At 41.3% G+C, this 27,933-nt stretch overlaps 1 protein-coding gene across 1 annotated transcript in view; it reads right to left on the bottom strand.

The window, feature by feature from the left end:
* The window catches only part of LOC139751788 (uncharacterized), a 126,046-nt gene that overhangs the window by 76,611 nt on the left and 21,502 nt on the right, over positions 1-27,933 (bottom strand). The gene's annotated exons all lie outside the window — the stretch shown is intronic.

Genomic DNA, 27,933 nt, shown 5'->3' on the forward strand with positions numbered 1-27,933 from the left:
GTGGGGCTTGGATGTGGAAAGGGAGCTGTGGTTTCGGTGCATCATACAAGACAGCTAGAGACTGAGTGTGAGCAAATGTGGCCTTTGTTGTCTTTTCCTAGTGCTACCTCGCACACATGCAGGGGGAAGGGGTTGTCATTTCATGTGTGGAGGGGTGTCAACGGGAATGAATAAGGGCAGACAGTATGAATTATGTACATGTGTATATATGTATATGTCTGTGTATGTATATATATGTATACTTTGAGATGTATAGGTATGTATATGTGCATGTGTGGATGTGTATGTATATACATGTGTATGTGGGTGGGTTGGGCCATTCTTTCGTCTGTTTCCTTGTGCTCCTCGCTAACGCGGGAGACAGCGACAAAGTATAATAAAAAATAATAACTAATTGAATCAAGAACAAACAATAACATAAGAGGTTTAAATCCCATAAAAAAATGAGATAATTCCATGAAACTGGAAGGAAACTTTTTCAAGTCAGATAAATAAGTTTATCATAACAAAAACAAGGTAATGTTCCACAGACTCAAATAAAAACAAAAGCTATACCTACTAACTTAATATAAAAAAGAACACTAAAAAGATTACTACCTAAAACATATGTCTAAAAAGTATTCTTATTATTTTTTTTTTTATTATACTTTGTCGCTGTCTCCCGCGTTTGCGAGGTAGCGCAAGGAAACAGACGAAAGAAATGGCCCAACCCCCCCTCATACACATGTATATACATACGTCCACACACGCAAATATACACACCTACACAGCTTTCCATGGTTTACCCCAGACGCTTCACATGCCTTGATTCAATCCACTGACAGCACGTCAACCCCGGTATACCACATCGCTCCAATTTACTCTATTCCTTGCCCTCCTTTCACCCTCCTGCATGTTCAGGCCCCGATCACACAAAATCTTTTTCACTCCATCTTTCCACCTCCAATTTGGTCTCCCTCTTCTCCTCGTTCCCTCCACCTCCGACACATATATCCTCTTGGTCAATCTTTCCTCACTCATTCTCTCCATGTGCCCAAACCACTTCAAAACACCCTCTTCTGCTCTCTCAACCACGCTCTTTTTATTTCCACACATCTCTCTCACCCTTACGTTACTCACTCGATCAAACCACCTCACACCACACACTGTCCTCAAACATCTCATTTCCAGCACATCCATCCTCCTGCGCACAACTCTATCCATAGCCCACGCCTCGCAACCATACAACATTGTTGGAACCACTATTCCTTCAAACATACCCATTTTTGCTTTCCGAGATAATGTTCTCGACTTCCACACATTCTTCAAGGCTCCCAGAATTTTCGCCCCCTCCCCCACCCTATGATCCACTTCCGCTTCCATGGTTCCATCCGCTGCCAGATCCACTCTCAGATATCTAAAACACTTCACTTCCTCCAGTTTTTCTCCATTGAAACTCGCCTCCCAATTGACTTGACCCTCAACCCTACTATACCTAATAACCTTGCTCTTTTTCACATTTACTCTTAACTTTCTTCTTCCACACACTTTACCAAACTCAGTCACCAGCTTCTGCAGTTTCTCACATGAATCAGCCACCAGCGCTGTATCATTAGCGAACAACAACTGACTCACTTCCCAAGTTCTCTCATCCCCAACAGACTTCATACTTGCCCCTCTTTCCAAAACTCTTGCATTTACCTCCCTAACAACCCCATCCATAAACAAATTAAACAACCATGGAGACATCACACACCCCTGCCGCAAACCTACATTCACTGAGAACCAATCACTTTCCTCTCTTCCTACACGTACACATGCCTTACAGCCTCGATAAAAACTTTTCACTGCTTCTAACAACTTGCCTCCCACACCATATATTCTTAATACCTTCCACAGAGCATCTCTATCAACTCTATCATATGCCTTCTCCAGATCCATAAATGCTACATACAAATCCATTTGCTTTTCTAAGTATTTCTCACATACATTCTTCAAAGCAAACACCTGATTCACACATCCTCTACCACTTCTGAAACCACACTGCTCTTCCCCAATCTGATGCTCTGTACATGCCTTCACCCTCTCAATCAATACCCTCCCATATAATTTACCAGGAATACTCAACAAACTTATACCTCTGTAATTTGAGCACTCACTCTTATCCCCTTTGCCTTTGTACAATGGCACTATGCACGCATTCCGCCAATCCTCAGGCACCTCACCATGAGTCATACATACATTAAATAACCTTACCAACCAGTCAACAATACAGTCACCCCCTTATACCCCAAATTCTTCTATACTCTGACATAAAAATTAAAGCAAAGCCACCTCCACTATAATCAATATTAAACCCAGAAACCAATTCAGATTCACCTTCAGCAAAATTAAAAGGAGTTCGATTAGTTTCAGCTAAACATGATTAAAGGCAAAGTAAGTCACAAAAATCAAACCTCTTGATATAATCTAAAAATCTCTAAATTAAATCTTTCCATCAGAAATAGAAATCTTAACATAACCAAAGCTAAACTAACTTCATAAGAAATGGTTGGAGCTACAGCACATAAGCTCCCCAACAAAGAATATTTTCTATTTGAAGATCATCCTGTTGCTATAACCAGGTAAACTCCTAATCTCAAACATAAAAAACAAAGCTCTTACATAGAAATTCATTATACCAAGCTCATAAGGCATTATAGACCATCCAACTGAAGAAAGAATTAAACTAAACACAGGGGATGAATAATATACAAAAAAATTAGACAAAGTTGGAAGGGGTTGTTCCTTAGAAAATAACTTCACAGCATCAGAAAAAGGTTGCTAGATTCCAACGATCCCCACATTAGTAGGACCTTTACGAATTTGTACATACCCTAAAACTTTTTGCTCTAACAAAGTTACAAACACTACAACAACTAATACACAAACAACAACTAACAAATAATTCAAAGCACAAATAATAAAAGTAATTAACATAACTTGGGGATAGGGGAGAAAGAATACTTCCCACGCATTCCCCACTTGTTGTAGAAGGCGACTAAAGAGAACGGAAGTGGGGGACTAGAAACCCTCCCCTCCTTGTATATTAACTTTCTAAAAGGGGAAACAGAAGAAGTACTCACGCGGGGAGTACTCATCCTCCTCGAAGGCTCAGATTGGGGAGTCTAAATGTGTGTGGATGTAACCAAGATGAGAAAAAAGGAGAAATAGGTAGTGCGTTTCAGGAAAGAAACCTGATGTTTTGACTCTGAGAGAAACGAAGCTCAAGGGTAAAGGGGAAGAGTGGTTTAGGAATGTTTTGGGAGTAAAGGCAGGGGTTGGTGAGAGGACAAGAGCAAGGTAAAGAGTAGCACTACTCCTGAAACAGGAGTTGTAGGAGTATGTGATAGAGTGTAAGAAAGTAAACTCGAGATTGATATGGGTAAAGCTGAAAGTGGATGGAGAGAGATGGGTGATTATTGATGCCTATGCACCTGGGCATGAGAAGAAAGATCATGAGAGGCAAGTGTTTTGGGAACAGCTGAGCGAGTGCGTTATCAGTTTTCATGCACGAGACTGGGTTATACTGATGGGTGATTAGAATGCAAAGATGAGTAATGTGGCAGTTGAGGGATGAATTGGTGTACATGGGGTGTTCAGTGTTGTAAATGGAAATGGTGAAGAGCTTGTAGAGTTGTGTGCTAAAAAAGGACTGGTAATGGGAATACCTGGTTTAAAAAGGGAGATATACATAAGTATACGTATGTAAGTAGGAGAGATGGCCAGAGAGCATTATTGGATTACGTGTTAATTCATAGGCGTGTGAAAGAGAGACTTTTGGATGTTAATGTGTTGAGAGGTGCAACTGGAGGGATGTCTGACCATTATCTTGTGGAGGCAAAGGTGAAGATCTGTAAAGGTTTTCAGAAAAGAAGAGTGTGTGTTGGGTGAAGAGAGAGTGGTAAAAGTGAGCGAGCTTGGGAGGGAGACTTGTGTGAGGAAGTACCAGGAGAGACTGAATGCAGAATGGAATAAGGTGAGAGCAAAGGACCTAAGGGGAGTGGAGGAGGAATGGGATGTATTTAGGGAAGCAGTGATGGCTTGCGCAAAAAATGCTTGTGGCATGAGAAGCGTGGGAGGTGGGTTGATTAGAAAGGGTAGTGAGTGGTGGGATGAAGATGTAAGATTATTAGTGAAAGAGAAGAGAGAGGCATTTGGACGATTTTTGCAGGGAAATAGAGCAAATGACTGGAAGATGTAGAAGAGAAAGAGGAAGAAGGTCAAGAGAAAGGTATAAGAGGTGAAAAAAAGGGCAAATGAGAGTTGGGGTGAGAGAGTATCATTAAATTTTAGGGAGAATAAAAAGATGTTTTGGAAGGAGGTAAACATAGTGTGTAAGACAAGAGAACAAATGGGAAGAACATCAGTGAAGGTGGGTTATTGGGAAGGTAATAGCAAGTAATGGTGATGCGAGAAGATGGAGCGAGTATTTTGAAGGTCTGTTGAATGTGTCTGATGATAGAGTAGTAGATATAGGGTGTTTGGGTCAAGATGGTGTGCGAAGTGAGAGGGTTTGGGAGAATGATTTGGTAAACAGAGAAGAGGTAGTGAAAGCTTTGCGGAAGGTGGAAGATGGCAAGGCAGCAGGTTTGGATGGTATTGCAGTGGAATATATTAAAAAAGGGGTTGACTGTGTTTTTGACTGGTTGGTAAGGATATCTAATGTATGTATGGCTCAAGGTGAAGTGCCTGAGGATTGGTGGAATGCATGCATAATGCCATTGTACAAAGGCAAAGGGGATAAAGGTGAGTGCTCATATTACAGAGGTATAAGCTTGTTGAGTATTCCTGGGAAATTATATGGGAGGATATTGATTGGGAGGGTGAAGGCATGTATAGAGCATCAGACTGGGGAAGAGCACTGTGGTTTCAGAAGTGGTAGAGGATGTGTGGATGAAGTATTTGCTTTGAAAAATGTATGTGAGAAATACTTAGAAAAACAAATGGATCTGTATGTAGCATTTATGGATCTGGAGAAGGCATATGATACGAGTTGATAGAGATGCTCTGTGGAAGGTATTAAGAATATATGCTGTGGGAAGCAAGTTGTTAGAAGCAGTGAAAAGTTTTTATCAAGGATATAAGACATGTGTATGAGTAGGAAGATAGGGAAGTGACTGGTTCCCAGTGTAAGTTGGTTTGTGGCAGGGATGACTGATGTCTCCATGGTTGTTTAACTTGTTTATGGATGAGGTTGTTAGGGATGTAAATGCAAGAGTTTTGGAAAGAAGAGCAAGTATGCAGTCTGTTGTGGATGAGGAGGCTTGGGAAGTGAGTCAGCTGTTGTTCAGATACAGCGCTGGTGGCTGATTCATATGAGAAACTGCAGAAGCTGGTGACTGAGTTTGGTAAAGTGTGAGAAAGAAGAAAGATGAGAATAAATGTGAATAAGAGCAAGGTTATTAGGTACAGTAGGGTTGAGGGTCAAGTCAATTGGGAGGTAAGTTTGAATGGAGAAAAACTGGAGGAAGTGAAGTGTTTTAGATATCTGGGAGTGGATTTGGCAGCAGATGGAACCATGGAAGCGGAAGAGAGTCACAGGGTGGGGGAGGGGGCGAAAGTTCTGGGAGCTTGAAAAATGTGTGGAAGGCGAGAACATTATCTCGGAAAGCAAAAATGGGTATGTTTGAAGGAATAGTGGCTCCAACAATGTTATATGGTTGCGAGGGGTGGGCTATAGACAGGGTTGTGCGAAGGAGGATGGATGTGTTGGAAATGAGATGTTTGAGGACAATATCTGATGTGAACTGGTTTGATCAAGTAAGTAATGAAAGGGTAAGAGAGATGTGTGGAAATAAAAAGAGTGTGGTTGAGATAGCAGAAGAGGGTGTTTTGAAATGGTTTGGTCACATGGAGAGAATGAGTGAGGAAAGACTGACAAAGAGGATATATGTGTCAGAGGAGGAGGGAAAGAGAACTGGAAGACCAAATTGGAGGTGGAAGGATGGAGTGAAAAAGATTTTGAGAGATCGGGGCCTGAACATGCAGGAGGGTGAAAGGTGTGCAAAGAATAGAGTGAATTGGAACGATGTGGCATACCGGGGTAGACGTGCTGTCAATGGATTGAGCCAGGGCACGTGAAGCGTCTAAGTTAAGCCATGGAAAGTTTTGTGGGGCCTGGATGTGGAAAGGGAGCTGTGGATTCGGTGCATTATACATGACAGGTAGAGACTGAGTGTGAACGAATGTGTCCTTTGTTGTCTTTTCCTAGCACTACCTCGCGCACGTGCAAAGGGAGGGGTTGTCATTTCATGTGTGGCAAGGTGGCAACGGGAATGAATAAAGGCAGCAAGTATGAATTATGTACATTTGTATATATGTATACGTATATATGTATGTATATATGTGTATACGTTATATTGTATAGGTATGTATATGTGTGTGTGTGGACGTATATGTATATGCATGTGTATGTGGGTGGGTTGGGCCATTCTTTCATCTGTTTCCTTGCGCTACCTTGCTAACGCGGGAGACAGCAACAAAGTATAATAAATATATAAATGACTTGTACTTATAAATAAAGAAGTTGGCATATTACTTAGACATTAAATTCTACATAATTAGCTCGTAAATCTAATGCACAAATTCTGCCAAAGTACAAAAAATATTATTTTAATTCTTATATCCTTTCGTACTAAAAGAATTATTTGTTTATGGAATATAGAAACCGACGTGGCTTACGCTGTTCTGAACTCAAATCATGTAAAGATTTACAGGTCAAAAAGACCTCCTTTCACAGCCCCTATGCCATTAAGAATCTTTAATTTAACATCGAGGTCGTAAACCATTTTTCGATATGGACTCTCAAAAAAGACTACACTGCTATCCCTATAGTAACTTGCTCTGATTTCACTAATAGAGGATCTTTATAGTCTTCAAAATAAAAATTATCAATATTCATAAACAAAGCAGTTACTTGTTACACTCCTGTTGCCCCAACAAAATATTTGTATTTAACACCAAACACATAATTAATCTTTAAAATCTATTAACCGATATATAAAGATTTATAGGGTCTTATCATCCCCCCCATTTTATTCAAGCCATTTCACTTAAACATAAATTTCAAAGTTTACAATAGAGGCAGTTAATTTCTTGTTCAGCCATTCATATCAGTCCCCAATCAAAGGACAAATTATTATGCTACCTTAGCACGGTCATACTACCGCGGCCGTTAAATCTAAACATCACTGGGCAGGCTAGACTTTATATATAAATTTTCACAAGACATTTTTTGATAGACAGAAATTTTATTTGCCGAAATCTTTTACTAAACCTTAAATTCAAACAAAAGGTGATTTTCATTTTATTCAAATATTTCATCATGAAAATAATTTTACTAATAAAATCATTATTCGTAATAACATTTTTTACTAAAATTTCATATTACACAGACAAAAGTGGTATAATCACTAACCATAAATAGTTTTAGTTAGAACAGGTTACTAACATAGCTACTTATAAGTCTAGTCAAAGTAAATCAGATTATATTACTTTTTTTTTTTTTTTTTTTTTGCTTTGTTGCTGTCTCCCGCGTTTGCGAGGTAGCGCAAGGAAACAGACGAAAGAAATGGCCCAACCCACCCCCATACACATGTATATACATACGTCCACACACGCAAATACACATGCCTAGACAGCTTTCCATGGTTTACCCCAGACGCTTCACATGCCCTGATTTCATCCACCGACAGCACGTCAACCCCGGTATACCACATCGCTCCAATTCACTCTATTCCTTGCCCTCCTTTCACCCTCCTGCATGTTCAGGCCCCGATCACACAAAATCTTTTTCACTCCATCTTTCCACCTCCAATTTGGTCTCCCTCTTCTCCTTGTTCCCTCCACCTCCGACACATATACCCTCTTGGTCAATCTTTCCTCACTCATTCTCTCCATGTGCCCAAACCCTTTCAAAACACCTTCTTCTGCTCTATCAACCACACTCTTTTTATTTCCACACATCTCTCTTACCCTTACGTTACTTACTCGATCAAACCACCTCACACCACACGTTGTCCTCAAACATCTCATTTTCAGCACATCCATCCTCCTGCGCACAACTCTATCCATAGCCCACGCCTCGCAACCATACAACATTGTTGGAACCACTATTCCTTCAAACATACCCATTTTTGCTTTCCGAGATAATGTTCTCGACTTCCACACATTCTTCAAGGCTCCCAGAATTTTCGCCCCCTCCCCCACCCTATGATCCACTTCCGCTTCCATGGTTCCATCCGCTGCCAGATCCACTCCCAGATATCTAAAACACTTCACTTCCTCCAGTTTTTCTCCATTCAAACTCACCTCCCAATTGACTTAACCCTCAACCCTACTGTACCTAATAACCTTGCTCTTATTCACATTTACTCTTAACTTTCTTCTTTCACACACTTTACCAAACTCAGTCACCAGCTTCTGCAGTTTCTCACATGAATCAGCCACCAGCGCTGTATCATCAGCGAACAACAACTGACTCACTTCCCAAGCCCTCTCATCCCCAACAGACTTCATACTTGCCCCTCTTTCCAAAACTCTTGCATTCACCTCCCTAACAACCCCATCCATAAACAAATTAAACAACCATGGAGACATCACACACCCCTGCTGCAAACCTACATTCACTGAGAACCAATCACTTTCCTCTCTTCCTACACGTACACATGCCTTACAGCCTCGATAAAAACTTTTCACCGCTTCTAACAACTTGCCTCCCACACCATATATTCTTAATACCTTCCACAGAGCATCTCTATCAACTCTATCATATGCCTTCTCCAGATCCATAAATGCTACATACAAATCCATTTGCTTTTCTAAGTATTTCTCACATACATTCTTCAAAGCAAACACCTGATCCACACATCCTCTACCACTTCTGAAACCACACTGCTCTTCCCCAATCTGATGCTCTGTACATGCCTTCACCCTCTCAATCAATACCCTCCCATATAATTTACCAGGAATACTCAACAAACTTATACCTCTGTAATTTGAGCACTCACTCTTATCCCCTTTGCCTTTGTACAATGGCACTATGCACGCATTCCGCCAATCCTCAGGCACCTCACCATGAGTCATACATACATTAAATAACCTTACCAACCAGTCAACAATGCAGTCACCCCCTTTTTTAATAAATTCCACTGCAATACCATCCAAACCTGCTGCCTTGCCGGCTTTCATCTTCCGCAAAGCTTTTACTACCTCTTCTCTGTTTACCAAATCATTTTCCCTAACCCTCTCACTTTGCACACCACCTCGACCAAAACACCCTATATCTGCCACTCTATCATCAAACACATTCAACAAACCTTCAAAATACTCACTCCATCTCCTTCTCACATCACCACTACTTGTTATCACCTCCCCATTTGCGCCCTTCACTGAAGTTCCCATTTGCTCCCTTGTCTTACGCACTTTATTTACCTCCTTCCAGAACATCTTTTTATTCTCCCTAAAATTTAATGATACTCTCTCACCCCAACTCTCATTTGCCCTTTTTTTCACCTCTTGCACCTTTCTCTTGACCTCCTGTCTCTTTCTTTTATACATCTCCCACTCAATTGCATTTTTTCCCTGCAAAAATTGTCCAAATGCCTCTCTCTTCTCTTTCACTAATACTCTTACTTCTTCATCCCACCACTCACTACCCTTTCTAACCAACCCACCTCCCACTCTTCTCATGCCACAAGCATCTTTTGCGCAATCCATCACTGATTCCCTAAATACATCCCATTCCTCCCCCACTCCCCTTACTTCCTTTGTTCTCACCTTTTTCCATTCTGTACTCAGTCTCTCCTGGTACTTCCTCACACAAGTCTCCTTCCCAAGCTCACTTACTCTCACCACCCTCTTCACCCCAACATTCACTCTTCTTTTCTGAAAACCCATACAAATCTTCACCTTAGCCTCCACAAGATAATGATCAGACATCCCTCCAGTTGCACCTCTCAGCACATTAACATCCAAAAGTCTCTCTTTCGCGCGCCTGTCAATTAACACGTAATCCAATAACGCTCTCTGGCCATCTCTCCTACTTACATAAGTATACTTATGTATATCTCGCTTTTTAAACCAGGTATTCCCAATCATCAGTCCTTTTTCAGCACATAAATCTACAAGCTCTTCACCATTTCCATTTACAACACTGAACACCCCATATATACCAATTATTCCCTCAACTGCCACATTACTCACCTTTGCATTCAAATCACCCATCACTATAACCCGGTCTCGTGCATCAAAACCACTAACACACTCATTCAGCTGCTCCCAAAACACTTGCCTCTCATGATCTTTCTTCTCATGCCCAGGTGCATATGCACCAATAATCACCCATCTCTCTCCATCAACTTTCAGTTTTACCCATATCAATCGAGAATTTACTTTCTTACATTCTATCACATACTCCCACAACTCCTGTTTCAGGAGTACTGCTACTCCTTCCCTTGCTCTTGTCCTCTCACTAACCCCTGACTTTACTCCCAAGACATTCCCAAACCACTCTTCCCCTTTACCCTTGAGCTTCGTTTCACTCAGAGCCAAAACATCCAGGTTCCTTTCCTCAAACATACTACCTATCTCTCCTTTTTTCACATCTTGGTTACATCCACACACATTTAGGCACCCCAATCTGAGCCTTCGAGGAGGATGAGCACTCCCCGCGTGACTCCTTCTTCTGTTTCCCATTTTAGAAAGTTAAAAAAAATACAAGGAGGGGAGGATTTCTGGCCCCCCGCTCCCGTCCCCTCTAGTCGCTTTCTACGACACGCGAGGAATGCGTGGGAAGTATTCTTTCACCCCTAACCCCATATACACATACACACACATACATATACATACGCACACATACACACACATATATACACATATGAAAAATGTAAGAAACAATATTACTTTATATTTTACTCAATTAACCAGAAGCTTTTCCCTCCAATTATTTATCTAAATCAACAATTTTACATTCAGACAAAATTGAATATTATTCTGAAATAACCAGATATTAAAAGACTTGGTTGGCATTTCACCACCAAAAAACTATTAAAAATTTATTTACCACTAAGACAACTTTAATTTTCTAGCTATTCTTTTTTTGGGACTCCTAATTCATTTAGAAAATTTTAATTCTCCCTGATACAAAAGGTACAAAATTTTATATTTTCTTTTCTTAAATCAAACTTTTCCTTATATTCAAACTTTCCCTCATGGTACTTTTTAACTATAGCAAATATTTAAATTTACAAATTATCAAATAACTTTAACCTAAAAACTATTTTTCTTAAATAAAAGATCCTACCAAATATAAACAAGTCTACATTTAAAACAAATTGAATCGCACAATATATCTTTTCAACGTAAGTGAAATGCTTAACTAAAAAGCTTTGCTTTACTTCTAGGTGCACTTTCCAGCACACCCACTATGTTATGATTTATCTCATTTAACTTAATGAAAGCAACGGGCAATATGTACACACTTTTAGAGCTACTACCATTTTACCTTATTAAAGTTAAAATTACAATTGAATCCATCTTCATATATCAATATCCTAAATATAATCTGCTTAATACAAAAATTATTGTAACCCACTTTTACTTATCCATTTGCAGAACCTTGATCTAATCTATTTGGCTTGATTGCCAATTACATTGATTAATCAATCAAAATTATCTGTAATGAAGGTATACTAACTATACAAGAATAAGAAAGATTTTGCGTGGATTATCGTTTATAAAACAGGTTCCTCCAACTAGACTAAAGTACCACCAGGTTCTTTGAATTTAAGATTGATTCATTCCTAATACCCAAGTTTTATAATATTTGCTCCTATTAGAGTAACAGAGTATCTAAACCTGGTTCTTACCTAATGTTCTAGGCCTCAATTAAAGTCCAATAACACTTGCATTCAATCTTTTTAATCAATAAACAAATTTCACCCCTTACTGCATTGAACACATAGTTTCATAAGACAACACATATCTAACCTTTATACTTATCCATCTTTACTAGGACATCAAGCTTAACTTCAGCTGCTGGCACAGGTTTTAACCTGACCTAAATAAGCTTTGCTTAATCTACCTTTAATTGATTATTAGATTTTTAATACTACAACCCTAAAAGTTTAGAGTTTTTACTACCATATTTTCACATTTTCACATCTAATGAATAATGCTACAAATCACAAACCAAAATTTGCATGTATTTTACAAGCCAGTTAGCAAAGGTAAATAGCAACAATCAAATTATAGAACAAATATATCATATTTTATGAATTACTTATAATTCAAATCTTTATCAAAGTAATTTCATAAGAAATTCTAACAAAAGGATTACTGTAAAAAAAATAATTCCACTCAATAATTAACTTACCAATTAAATGGCAGTGTTCCAAATAAATAACAAAAATCCCATATTTACTAAATAATCAATAAACTCATATCAGCCCCTTTCGGGTAATTCACATACTCACAATTATATATATTTTTAATGAAATGTAATCAAAAACTTAACAATAAGTAAAGAGCTTAGAATAATATAACAATACAAATATTAAATTTCTATCCCTGGGGATAGGGGAGAAAGAATACTTCCTACGTATTCCCTGCGTGTCGTAGAAGGCAACTAAAAGGGGAGGGAGCGGGAGGCTGGAAATCCTCCCTTCTCGTTTTATTTTAAATTTTCCAAAAGAAGAAATAGAGAAGGGGACCAGGTGAGGATATTCCCTCAAAGGCCCAGTCCTCTGTTCTTAATGCTACCTTGCTAATGTGGGAAATGGCGAATACTTTGATAAAAAAAGAAACAAAAAAATATAACACTAAAGTGTTATAATAAATAAATAAATAAAAATATATATTGCTATCTCTGGGGATAGGGGAGAAAGAATACTTCCCACATATTCCCTGCGTGTCATAGAAGGCAACTAAAAGGGGAGGGAGCGGGTGGCTGGAAATCCTCCCGACCTGTTTAAAATTTTCCAAAAAAAAAAAGGAAGAGAGGTGGACCAATTGAGGATATATCCTCTAAGGCTCACTCAGTTCTTAAAGCCACCTTGCTAACGTGGGATAAGGCAAATATGTATGAAAAAAAAAACCTATACCTTTCAACGTATACATACATATACATATATTTTATTTTTTTTAATTTTGCTTTGTCGCTGTCTCCCGCGTTTGCGAGGTAGCGCAAGGAAACAGACGAAAGAAATGGCCCAACCCACCCCCATACACAAGTATATACATATACGTCCACACACGCAAATATACATACCTATGCATCTCAATGTACACATATATATACACACACAGACATATACATATATACACATGTACATAATTCATACTGTCTGCCTTTATTTATTCCCATCGCCACCTCGCCACACATGGAATAACATCCCCCTCCCCCTCATGTGTGCGAGGTAGCGCTAGGAAAAGACAACAAAGGCCCCATTCGTTAACACTCAGTCTCTAGCTGTCATGTAATAATGTCCGAAACCACAGCTCCCTTTCCACATCCACGCCCCACACAACTTTCCATGGTTTACCCCAGACGCTTCACATGCTCTGGTTCAATCCACTGACAGCACGTCGACCCCGGTATACCACATCGATCCAATTCACTCTATTCCTTGCCCGCCTTTCACCCTCCTGCGTGTTCAGGTCCCGATCACTCAAAATCTTTTTCACTCCATCTTCCCACCTCCAATTTGGTCTACCACTTCTCCTCGTTCCCTCCACCTCCGACACATATATCCTCTTGGTCAATCTTTCCTCACTCATTCTCTCCATGTGCCCAAACCATTTCAAAACACCCTCTTATGCTCTCTCAACCATGCTCTTTTTATTTCCACACATCTCTCTTACCCTTACATTACTTACTCGATCAAACCACCTCACACGACATATTGTCCTCAAACATCTCATTTCCAGCACATCCACCCTCCTGCGCACAACTCTATCATTAGCCCACGCCTCGCAACCATACAACATTGTTGGAACCACTATTCCTTCAATACATGTACATATTCATACATGCTGCCTTCATCCATTCCAACCACCACCCCGCCACACATGAAATATATACATATACTATATATATTTTTCTATCCAACACTGGTTAAATACCAAACACAGATCTAAAAAAATTACAAAAATATATATACAACAAAAATAAACATATGCTGTTTACAATTTTCCAAAAGAAGGAACAGAGAGGTGGGCCAATTGAGGATATAACCTCTAAGGCTTACTCAGTTCTTAAAGCCACCTAGCTAATGCGGAATAAGGCAAATATTTATGAAAAAAAAAACCTATATATTTCAATGTATACACAAATAAACATTTTTTTTTTTTTTTTTGCTTTGTCGCTGTCTCCCGCGTTTGCGAGGTAGCGCAAGGAAACAGACGAAAGAAATGGCCCAACCCACCCCCATACACATGTATATACATACGTCCACACACGCAAATATACATACCTACACAGCTTTCCATGGTTTACCCCAGACGCTTCACATGCCTTGATTCAATCCACTGACAGCACGTCAACCCCGGTATACCACATCGCTCCAATTCACTCTATTCCTTGCCCTCCTTTCACCCTCCTGCATGTTCAGGCCCCGATCACACAAAATCTTTTTCACTCCATCTTTCCACCTCCAATTTGGTCTCCCTCTTCTCCTCGTTCCCTCCACCTCCGACACATATATCCTCTTGGTCAATCTTTCCTCACTCATTCTCTCCATGTGACCAAACCATTTCAAAACACCCTCTCCTGCTCTCTCAACCACGATCTTTTTATTTCCACACATCTCTCTTACCCTTACGTTACTTACTCGATCAAACCACCTCACACCACACATTGTCCTCAAACATCTCATATCCAGCACATCCATCCTCCTGCGCACAACTCTATCCATAGTCCACGCCTCGCAACCATACAACATTGTTGGAACCACTATTCCTTCAAACATACCCATTTTTGCTTTCCGAGATAATGTTCTCGACTTCCACACATTCTTCAAGGCTCCCAGAATTTTCGCCCCCTCCCCCACCCTATGATCCACTTCCGCTTCCATGTTTCCATCCGCTGCTAGATCCACTCCCAGATATCTAAAACACTTCACTTCCTCCAGTTTTTCTCCATTCAAACTCACCTCCCAATTGACTTGACCCTCAACCCTACTGTACCTAATAACCTTGCTCCTATTCACATTTACTCTTAACTTTCTTCTTTCACACACTTTACCAAACTCAGTCACCAGCTTGTGCAGTTTCTCACATGAATCAGCCACCAGCGCTGTATCATCAGCGAACAACAACGGACTCACTTCCCAAGCTCTCTCATCCCCAACAGACTTCATACTTGCCCCTCTTTCCAAAACTCTTGCATTCACCTCCCTAACAACCCCATCCATAAACAAATTAAACAACCATGGAGACATCACACACCCCTGCCGCAAACCTACATTCACTGAGAACCAATCACTTTCCTCTCTTCCTACACGTACACATGCCTTACATCCTCGATAAAAACTTTTCACCGCTTCTAACAACTTGCCTCCCACACCATATATTCTTAATACCTTCCACAGAGCATCTCTATCAACTCTATCATATGCCTTCTCCAGATCCATAAATGCTACATACAAATCCATTTGCTTTTCTAAGTATTTCTCACATACATTCTTCAAAACAAACACCTGATCCACACATCCTCTACCACTTCTGAAACCACACTGCTCTTCCCCAATCTGATGCTCTGTACATGCCTTCACCCTCTCAATCAATACCCTCCCATACAATTTGCCAGGAATACTCAACAAACTTATACCTCTGTAATTTGAGCACTCACTCTTATCCCCTTTGCCTTTGTACAATGGCACTAAGCAAGCATTCCGCCAATCCTCAGGCACCTCACCATGAGTCATACATACATTAAATAACCTTACCAACCAGTCAACAATACAGTCACCCCCTTTTTTAATAAATTCCACTGCAATACCATCCAAACCTGCTGCCTTGCCGGCTTTCATCTTCCGCAAAGCTTTTACTATCTCTTCTCTGTTTACCAAATCATTTTCCCTAACCCTCGCACTTTGCACACCACCTCGACCAAAACACCCTATATCTGCCACTCTATCATCAAACACATTCAACAAACCTTCAAAATACTCACTCCATCTCCTTCTCACATCACCACTACTTGTTAACACCTCCCCATTTGCGCCCTTCACTGAAGTTCCCATTTGCTCCCTTGTCTTACGCACTTTATTTACCTCCTTCCAGAACATCTTTTTATTCTCCCTAAAATTTAATGATACTCTCTCACCCCAACTCTCATTTGCCCTTTTTTTCACCTCTTGCACCTTTCTCTTGACCTCCTGTCTCTTTCTTTTATACGTCTCCCACTCAATTTCATTTTTTCCCTGCAAAAATCGTCCAAATGCCTCTCTCTTCTCTTTCACTAATACTCTTACTTCTTCATCCCACCACTCACTACCCTTTCTAATCAACCCACCTCCCACTCTTCTCATGCCACAAGCATCTTTTGCGCAATCCATCACTGATTCCCTAAATACATCCCATTCCTCCCCCACTCCCCTTACTTCCATTGTTCTCACCTTTTTCCATTCTGTACTCAGTCTCTCCTGGTACTTCCTCACACAAGTCTCCTTCCCAAGCTCACTTACTCTCACCACCCTCTTCACCCCAACATTCACTCTTCTTTTCTGAAAACCCATACAAATCTTCACCTTAGCCTCCACAAGATAATGATCAGACATCCCTCCAGTTGCACCTCTCAGCACATTAACATCCAAAAGTCTCTCTTTCGCACGCCTGTCAATTAACATGTAATCCAATAACGCTCTCTGGCCATCTCTCCTACTTACATAAGTATACTTATGTATATCTCGGTTTTTAATCCAGGTATTCCCAATCATCAGTCCTTTTTCAGCACATAAATCTACAAGCTCTTCACCATTTCCATTTACAACACTGAACACCCCATGTATACCAATTATTCCCTCAACTGCCACATTACTCACCTTTGCATTCAAATCACCCATCACTATAACCCGGTCTCGTGCATCAAAACCACTAACACACTCGTTCAGCTGCTCCCAAAACACTTGCCTCTCATGATCTTTCTTCTCATGCCCAGGTGCATATGCACCAATAATCACCCATCTCTCTCCATCAACTTTCAGTTTTACCCATATCAATCGAGAATTTACTTTCTTACATTCTATCACATACTCCCACAACGCCTGTTTCAGGAGTACTGCTACTCCTTCCCTTGCTCTTGTCCTCTCACTAACCCCTGACTTTACTCCCAAGACATTCCCAAACCACTCTTCCCCTTTACCCTTGAGCTTCGTTTCACTCAGAGCCAAAACATCCAGGTTCCTTTCCTCAAACATACTACCTATCTCTCCTTTTTTCACATCTTGGTTACATCCACACACATTTAGGCACCCCAATCTGAGCCTTTGAGGAGGATGAGCACTCCCCGCGTGACTCCTTCTTCTGTTTCCCATTTTAGAAAGTTAAAAAAAATACAAGGAGGGGAGGATTTCTGGCCCCCCGCTCCCGTCCCCTCTAGTCGCTTTCCACGACACGCGAGGAATGCGTGGGAAGTATTCTTTCACCCCTATCCCCAGGGATAATATAAATATATATATATATATATATATGTGAATAAGAGCAAGGTTATTAGGTACAGTAGGGTTGAGGGTCAAGTCAATTGGGAGGTAAGTTTGAATGGAGAAAAACTGGAGGAAGTGAAGTGTTTTAGGTATCTGGGAGTGGATCTGGCAGCGGATGGAACCATGGAAGCGGAAGTGGATCATAGGGTGGGGGAGGGGGCGAAAATTCTGGGGGCCTTGAAGAATGTGTGGAAGTCGAGAACATTATCTCGGAAAGCAAAAATGGGTATGTTTGAAGGAATAGTGGTTCCAACAATGTTGTATGGTTGCGAGGCGTGGGCTATGGATAGAGTTGTGCGCAGGAGGATGGATGTGCTGGAAATGAGATGTTTGAGGACAATGTGTGGTGTGAGGTGGTTTGATCGAGTGAGTAACGTAAGGGTAAGAGAGATGTGTGGAAATAAAAAGAGCGTGGTTGAGAGAGCAGAAGAGGGTGTTTTGAAGTGGTTTGGGCACATGGAGAGGATGAGTGAGGAAAGATTGACCAAGAGGATATATGTGTCGGAGGTGGAGGGAACAAGGAGAAGAGGGAGACCAAATTGGAGGTGGAAAGATGGAGTGAAAAAGATTTTGTGTGATCGGGGCCTGAACATGCAGGAGGGTGAAAGGAGGGCAAGGAATAGAGTGAATCGGAGCAATGTGGTATACCGGGGCTGACGTGCTGTCAGTGGATTGAATCAAGGCATGAGAAGCGTCTGGGGTAAACCATGGAAAGCTGTGTAGGTATGTATATTTGCGTGTGTGGACGTATGTATATACATGTGTATGGGGGGGGGGGTTGGGCCATTTCTTTCGTCTGTTTCCTTGCGCTACCTCGCAAACGCAGGAGACAGCGAGAAAGTATAAAAAAAAAAAAAAAATATATATATATATTATCCCTGGGGATAGGGGAGAAAGAATACTTCCCACGTATTCCCTGCGTGTCGTAGAAGGCGACTAAAAGGGAAGGGAGCGGGGGGCTGGAAATCCTCCCCTCTCATTTTTTTTTTTTTTTTTTTCCAAAAGAAGGAACAGAGAAGAGGGCGAGGTGAGGATATTCCCTCAGAGGCCCAGTCCTCTGTTCTTAATGCTACCTCGCTATCGCGGGAAATGGCGAATAGTATGAAAAAAAAAAAAAAAAATATATATATATATATATATATATATATATATATATATATATATATATATATATATATATATACACACACACACACACACACGCACACACACACACACACACATACATATATATACATATGAAAAATGTAGGAAACAATTTAGAAAACTGAAACTTCTAGCTTGAAATGAAATGAAAAAATGGATGTCACAAAATGGTTCAACCTCTGGCTATGGAAAAAGGAAATGTATAATTTATTTACATACATATTCATAATACACATACATATTCAGGAGGTCAAGAGAAAGGTGCAAGAGGTGAAAAAGAGGGCAAATGAGAGTTGAGGTGAGAGAGTATCATTAAATTTTAGGGAGAATAAAAAGATGTTCTGGAAGGAGGTAAATAAAGTGCGTAAGACTAGGGAGCAAATGGGAACTTCAGTGAAGGGCGCTAATGGGGAGGTGATAACAAGTAGTGGTGATGTGAGAAGGAGATGGAGTGAGTATTTTGAAGGTCTGTTGAATGTGTTTGATGATAGAGTGGCAGATATAGGGTGTTTTGGTCGAGGTGGTGTGCAAAATGAGAGGGTTAGGGAAAATGATTTGGTAAACAGAGAAGAGGTAGTAGAAGCTTTGCGGAAGATGAAAGCCGGCAAGGCAGCAGTTCTGGATGGTATTGCAGTGGAATCTATTAAAAAAGGGGGTGACTGTATTGTTGACTGGTTGGTAAGGTTATTTAATGTATGTATGACTCATGGTGAGGTGCCTGAGGATTGGCAGAATGCGTGCATAGTGCCATTGTACAAAGGCAAAGGGGATAAGAGTGAGTGCTCAAATTACAGAGGTATAAGTTTGCTGAGTATTCCTGGTAAATTATATGGGAGGGTATTGATTGAAAGGGAGAAGGCATGTACAGAGCATCAGATTGGGGAAGAGCAGTGTGGTTTCAGAAGGCGTAGAGGATGTGTGGATCAGGTGTTTGCTTTGAAGAATGTATGTGAGAAATACTTAGAAAAGCAAATGGATTTGTATGTAGCATTTATGAATCTGGAGAAGGCATATGATAAGAGTTGATAAAGATGCTCTGTGGAAGGTATTAAGAATATATGGTGTGGGAGGCAAGTTGTTAGAAGCAGTGAAAAGTTTTTATCGAGGATGTAAGGCATGTGTACGTGTAGGAAGAGAGGAAAGTGATTGGTTCTCAGTGAATGTAGGTTTGCGACAGAGGTGTGTGATGTCTCCATGGTTGTTTAATTTGTTTATGGATGGGGTTGTTAGGGAGGTGAATGCAAGAGTTTTGGAAAGAGGGGCAAGTATGAAGTCTGTTGTGGATGAGAGAGCTTGGGAAGCGAGTCAGTTGTTGTTCGCTGATGATACAGCGCTGGTGGCTGATTCAAGTGAGAAACTGCAGAAGCTGGTGACTGAGTTTGGTAAAGTGTGTGAAAGAAGAAAGTTAAGAGTAAATGTGAATAGGAGCAAGGTTATTAGGTACAGTAGGGTTGAGGGTGAAGTCAATTGGGAGGTAAGTTTGAATGGAGAAAAACTGGAGGAAGTAAAGTGTTTTAGATATCTGGGAGTTGATCTGGTAGCGGATGGAACCATGGAAGCGGAAGTGAATATTAGGGTGGGGGAGGGGGCGAAAATTCTGGGAGCCTTGAAGAATGTGTGGAAGTCGAGAACATTATCTCGGAAAGCAAAAATGGGTATGTTTGAAGGAATAGTGGTTCCAACAATGTTGTATGGTTGCGAGGCGTGGGCTATGGATAGAGTTGTGCGCAGGAGGGTGGATGTGCTGGAAGTGAGATGTCTGAGGACAATATGTGGTGTGAGGTGGTTTGATCGAGTAAGTAATGTAAGGGTAAGAGAGATGTGTGGAAATAAAAAGAGCATGGTTGAGAGAGCAGAAGAGGGTGTTTTGAAATGGTTTGGGCACATGGAGAGAATGAGTGAGGAAAGATTGACCAAGATGATATATGTGTCGGAGGTGGAGGGAACGAAGAGAAGTGGGAGACCAAATTGGAGGTGGAAAGATGGAGTGAAAAAGATTAGGAGTGATCAGGGCCTGAATATGCAGTTGGGTGAAAGGCGGGCAAGGAATAGAGTGAATTGGATCAATGTGGTATACCAGGGTTGACGTGCTGTCAGTGGATTGAATCAGGGCATATGAAGCGTCTGGGGTAAACCATGGAAAGTTGTGTGGGGCCTGGATGTGGAAAGGGAGCTGTGGTTTCGGGCATTATTGCATGACAGCTAGAGACTGAGTGTGAATGAATGGGGCCTTTGTTGTCTTTTCCTAGCGCTACCTCGCACACATGAGGGGGGAGGGGGATGGTATTCCATGCGTGGCGAGGTGGCGATGGGAATGAATAAAGGCAGACAGTGTGAATTGTGTGCATGGGTATATATGTATGTGTCTGTGTGTGTATTTATATGTGTATATTGGGATGTATAGGTATGTATATTTGCGTGTGTGGACGTGTATGTATATACATGTGCATGGCGGTGGGTTGGGCCATTTCTTTCGTCTGTTTCTTTGCATTACCTCGCAAACGCGGGAGACAGCGACAAAGCAAAATAAATGAAATAAAACATATTCATACATGCTGCCTTCATCCATTCCCACCGCCACCCCGCCACACATCAAATATATGCATATACTATATATCTTTTTCCATCCAGCACTGGTTAAATACCAAATACAGATCTATAAAAATACAAAAATATATTTATTTACTTATTCACTTATCTATTTATTTTGCTTTATGGCTGTCTCCCACGTTAGCGAGGCAGTGCAAGGAAACAGACGAAAGAATGACCCAACACACACATGTATATACATACACGTCCACACATGCAAATATACATACCTATACATCTCAACGTATACACATATATACACACACAGACATATACATATATACACATGTATATAATTCATACTGTCTGCCTTTATTAATTCCCATCACCACCTCGCCACACATGAAATAATGGCCCCCTCCCCCCTCATGTGTGTGAGGTAGTGCTAGGAAAAGACAATAAAGGCCACATTCGTTCACACTCAGTCTCTAGCTGTCACGTAATAATGTACCGAAACCACAGCTCCCTTTCCTCATCCAGGACCCACAGAACTTTCCATGGTTTACCCCAGACGCTTCACATGCCCTGGTTCAATCCATTGACAGCACGTCAACCCCAGTATACCACATCATTCCAATTCACTCTATTCCTTGCACGCCTTTCACCCTCCTGCATGTTCAGGCCCTGATCACTCAAAATCTTTTTCACTCCATCTTTCCACCTCCAATTTGGTCTCCAACTTCTCCTCGTTCACTCCACCTCTGACACATATATCCTCTTGGTCAATCTTTCTTCACTCATTCTCTCTATGTGCCCAAACCATTTCAAAACACCCTCTTCTGCTCTCTCAACCACGCTCTTTTTATTATCACACATCTCTCTTACCCTTCTATTACTTACTCGATCAAACCACTTCACACCACATATTGTCCTCAAACATCTCATTTCCAGCACATCCATCCTCCTGCGCACAACTCTATTCATAGCCCATGCCTCGCAACCATGCAACATTGTTGGAACCACTATTCCTTCAAACATACCCATTTTTGCTTTCCGAGATAATGTTCTCGACTTCCACACATTCTTCAAGGCTTCCAGAATTTTCGTCCCCTCCTCCACCCTATGATTCACTTCTGCTTCCATGGTTCCATCCGCTGCCAAATCCACTCCCAGATATCTAAAAAAACTTCACTTCCTCCAGTTTCTCTCCATTCAAACTTACCTCCCAATTGACTTCACCCTCAACCCTGCTGTACCTAATAACCTTGCTCTTATTCACATTTACTCTCACCTTTCTTCTTTCACACACTTTACCAAACTCAGTCACCAGCTTCTGCAATTTCTCACATGAATCAGCCACCAGTGCTGTACCATCAGTGAACTACAACTGACTCACTTCCCAAGCTCTCTCATCCACAACAGACTGCATACTTGCCCCTCTTTCCAAAACTCTTGCATTCACCTCCCTAACAACACCATCCATAAACAAATTAAACAACCATGGAGACATCACACACCCCTGTCGCAAACCTACATTCACTGAGAACCAATCACTTTCCTATATTTCCCCTCCTTGTATTTTAACTTTCTAAAAGGGGAAACAGAAGAAGGAGTCACGTGGGGAGTGCTCATCCTCCTCGAAGGCTCAGATTGAGGTGTCTAAATGTGTGTAGATGTAACCAAGATGAGAAAAAAGGAGAGATAGGAAGTATGTTTGTGGAAAGGAACCTGGATGTTTTGGCTCTGAGTGAAACGAAGCTCAAGGGTAAAGGGGAAGAGTGGTTTGGGAATGTCTTGGGAGTAAAGTCAGGGGTTAGTGAGAGGACAAGGGCAAGGGAAAGAGTAGCACTACTCCTGAAACAGGAGTGGTGGGAGTATGTGACAGAGTGTAAGAAAGTAAATGCTAGATTGATACGGGTAAAATTGAAAGTTGTTGGAGAGAGATGGGTGATTATTGGTGCATATGCACCTGGGCATGAGAAGAAAGACCATGAGAGGCAAGTGTTTTGGGAGCAGTTGAACGAGTGTGCTAGTAGTTTTGATGCACGAAACCGGGTTATAGTGATGGGTGATTTGAATGCAAAGGTGAGTAATGTGGCAGTTGAGGGAATAATTGGTATACATGGGGTGTTCAGTGTTGTAAATGGAAATGGTGAAGAGCTTGTAGATTAATGTGCTGAAAAAGGACTGGTGATTGGGAATACCTGGTTTAAAAAGAGAGATATACATAAGTATACGTATGTAAGTAGGAGAGATGGCCAGAGAATGTTATTAGATTATGTGTTAATTGATAGGCGTGTGAAAGAGAGACTTTTGGATGTTAATGTGCTGAGAGGTGCAACTGGAGGGATGTCTGATCATTACCTTGTGGAGGCGAAGGTGAAGATTTGTAGAGGTTTTCAGAAAAGAAGAGAGAATGTTGGGGTGAAGAGAGTGGTGAGAGTAAGTGAGCTTGGGAAGGAGACTTGTGTGAGGAAGTACCAGGAGAGACTGAATACAGAATGGAAAAAGGTGAGAACAAAGGAGGTAAGGGGAGTGGGGGAGGAATGGGATTTATTTAGGGAAGCAATGATGGCTTGCGTAAAAGATGCTTGTGGCATGAGAAGCGTGGGAGGTGGGGAGATTAGAAAGGGTAGGGAGTGGTGGGATAAAGAAGTAAGATTATTAGTGAAAGAGAAGAGAGAAGCATTTAGACGATTTTTGCAGGGAAATAATGCAAATGAGTGGGAGATGTATAAAAGAAAGAGGCAGGAGGTCAAGAGAAAGGTGCAAGAGGTGAAAAAGCGAACAAATGAGAGTTGGGGTGAGAGAGTATCATTAAATTTTAGTGAGGATAAAAAGAAGTTTTGGAAGGAGGTAAATAAAGTGCATAAGACAAGGGAAGAAATGGGAACTTCAGTGAAGGGGGCTAATGGGGAGGTGATAACAAGTAGTGATGATGTGAGAAGGAGATGGAGAGAGTATTTTGAGGGTTTGTTGAATGTGTTAGATGATAAGAGTGGCAGATATAGGGTGTTTTGCTCGAGGTGGTGTGCAAAGTGAGAGGGTTGGGAAAAATTATTTGGTAAACAGAGAAGATGTAGTAAAAGCTTTACAGAAGATGAAAGCCGGCAAGGCAGCAGGTTTGGATGCAGTTGCAGTGGAATTTATCAAAACAGGGGGTGACTGTATTGTTGACTGGTTGGTAAGGATATTTAGTGTATGTATGATTCATGGTGAGGTGCCTGAGGATTGGCGGAATGCTTGCATAGTGCCATTGTACAAAGGCAATGGGGATAAGAGTGGGTGCTCAAATTACAGAGGTATAAGTTTGTTGAGTATTCCTGGGAAATTATATGGGAGGGTATTGATTTAGAGGGTGAAGGCATGAACAGAGCATCAGATTGGGGAAGAGCAGTGTGGTTTCAGAAGTGGTAGAGGATGTGTGGATCAGGTGTTTGCTTTGAAGAATATATGCGAGAAATACTTAGAAAAAGCAAATGGATTTGTGTGTAGCATTTATGGATCTGGAGAAGGCATATGATAGAGTTGATAGAGATACTCTGTGGAAGATATCAAGAATATATGGTGTAGGAGGCCACTTGTTAGAAGCAGTGAAAAGTTTTTATCGAGGATGTAAGGCATGTGTACGTGTAAGAAGAGAGGAAAGCGATTGGTTCTCAGTGAATGTAGGTTTGCAGCTGGGTTGTGTGATGTCTCCATGGTTGTTTAATTTGTTTATGGATGGGGTTGTTAGGGAGGTGAATGCAAGAGTTTTGGAAAGAGGGGTAAGTATGCAGTCTGTTGTGGATGAGAGAACTTGGGAAGTGAGTCAGTTGTTGTTCACTGATGATACAGCGTTGGTGTCTGATTCATGTGAGAAACTGCAGAAGCTGGTGACTGAGTTTGGTAAAGTGTGTGAGAGAAGAAAGTTAAGAGTAAATGTGAATAAGAGCAAGGTTATTAGGTACAGTAGGGTTGAGGATCAAGTCAATTGGGAGGTAAGTTTGAATGGAGAAAAACTGGAGGAAGTGAAGTGTTTTAGATATCTGGGAGTGGATTTCACAGCGGATGGAATCATGGAAGCGGAAGTGAATCATAGGGTGGGGGAGGGGGTGAAAATTCTGGGAGCCTTGATGAAAGTGTGGAAGTCGAGAACATTATCTCGGAAAGAAAAATGGGTATGTTTGAAGGAATAGTGGTTCCAACAATGTTGTATGGTTGTGAGGTGTGGGCTATGGATAGAGTTGTGCGCAGGAGGGTGGATGTGCTGGAAATGAGATGTTTGAGGACAATATGTGGTGTGAGGTGGTTTGATCGAGTAAGTAATAATAGGGTAAGAGAGATGTGTGGTAATAAAAAGAGTGTGCTTCAGAGAGCAGAAGAGGGTGTTTTGAAATGGTTTGGTCACATGGAGAGAATGAGTGAGGAAAGATTGACCAAGAGGGTTGTGTCAGAGGGGGAGGGAACGAGGAGAAGTGGGAGACCAAATTGGAGGTGGAAAGATGGAGTGAAAAAGATTTTGAGTGATCGGGGCCTGAACATGCAGGAGGGTGAAAGGCGTGCAAGGAATAGAGTGAATTGGAATGATGTGGTATACCGGGGTCGACATGCTGTTAATGGATTGAACAAGGTATGTGAAGCGTCTGGGGTAAACCATGGAAAGTTCTGTGGGGCCTGGATGTGGAAAGGGAGCAGTGGTTTCGGTGAATTATTACATGACAGCTAGAGACTGAGTGTGAATGAATGGGGCCTTTGTTGTCTTTTCCTAGTACTACCTCGCACACATGAGGGGGGAGGGAGTTTTTATTCCATTTGTGGCGAGGTGGCGATGGGAATGAATAAAGGCAGATAGTATGAATTATGTACATGTGTATATATGTATATGTCTGTGTGTGTATATACATGTATACAATGAGATGTATAGGTATGTATATATGCATGTGTGGATGTGTATGTATATACATGTGTATGTGGGTGGGTTGGGCCATTCTTTTGTCTGTTTCCTTGCGCTACCTCGCTAATGCGGGAGACAGCGACAAAGCTAAAAAAAAAAAAATAATAAAAAAATAGATATTATTTTACTTTGCCGCTGTCTTCCGCATTAGCAAGGTGGAGCAAGGAAACAGACAAAAGAATGGCCCAAACCATCCACATACACATGTATATACGTACACGTCCACACATGCAAATGTACATACCTATACATTTCAACTTTTTTTTTTTTTTTTTTTATACTTTGTCGCTCTCTCCCGCGTTAGCGAGGTAGCGCAAGGAAACAGACGAAAGAAATGGCCCAACCCCCCCCCCCATACACATGTATATACATACGTCCACACACGCAAATATACATACCTACACAGCTTTCCATGGTTTACCCCAGACGCTTCACATGCCTTGATTCAATCCACTGACAGCACGTCAACCCCGGTATACCACATCGCTCCAATTCACTCTATTCCTTGCCCTCCTTTCACCCTCCTGCATGTTCAGGCCTCGATCACACAAAATCTTTTTCACTCCATCTTTCCACCTCCAATTTGGTCTACCTCTTCTTGCTCCCTCCACCTCCGACACATATATCCTCTTGGTCAATCTTTCCTCACTCATTCTCTCGATGTGCCCAAACCACTTCAAAACACCCTCTTCTGCTCTCTCAACCACGCTCTTTTTATTTCCACACATCTCTCTTACCCTTACGTTACTCACTCGATCAAACCACCTCACACCACACATTGTCCTCAAACATCTCATTTCCAGCACATCCATCCTCCTGTGCACAACTCTATCCATAGCCCACGCCTCGCAACCATACAACATTGTTGGAACCACTATTCCTTCAAACATACCCATTTTTGCTTTCCGAGATAATGTTCTCGACTTCCACACATTCTTCAAGGCCCCCAGAATTTTCGCCCCCTCCCCCACCCTATGATCCACTTCCGCTTCCATGGTTCCATCCGCTGCCAGATCCACTCCCAGATATCTAAAACACTTCACTTCCTCCAGTTTTTCTCCATTCAAACTCACCTCCCAATTGACTTGACCCTCAACCCTACTGTACCTAATAACCTTGCTCTTATTCACATTTACTCTTAACTTTCTTCTTCCACACACTTTACCAAACTCAGTCACCAGCTTCTGCAGTTTCTCACATGAATCAGCCACCAGCGCTGTATCATCAGCGAACAACAACTGACTCACTTCCCAAGCTCTCTCATCCCCAACAGACTTCATACTTGCCCCTCTTTCCAAAACTCTTGCATTTACCTCCCTAACAACCCCATCCATAAACAAATTAAACAACCATGGAGACATCACACACCCCTGCCGCAAACCTACATTCACTGAGAACCAATCACTTTCCTCTCTTCCTACACGTACACATGCCTTACATCCTCGATAAAAACTTTTCACTGCTTCTAACAACTTTCCTCCCACACCATATATTCTTAATACCTTCCACAGAGCATCTCTATCATTTCTATCATATGCCTTCTCCAGATCCATAAATGCTACATACAAATCCATTTGCTTTTCTAAGTATTTCTCACAT

This window comes from Panulirus ornatus, chromosome 12 (assembly GCF_036320965.1).
Source record: "Panulirus ornatus isolate Po-2019 chromosome 12, ASM3632096v1, whole genome shotgun sequence".
Taxonomy (NCBI): domain Eukaryota; kingdom Metazoa; phylum Arthropoda; class Malacostraca; order Decapoda; family Palinuridae; genus Panulirus; species Panulirus ornatus.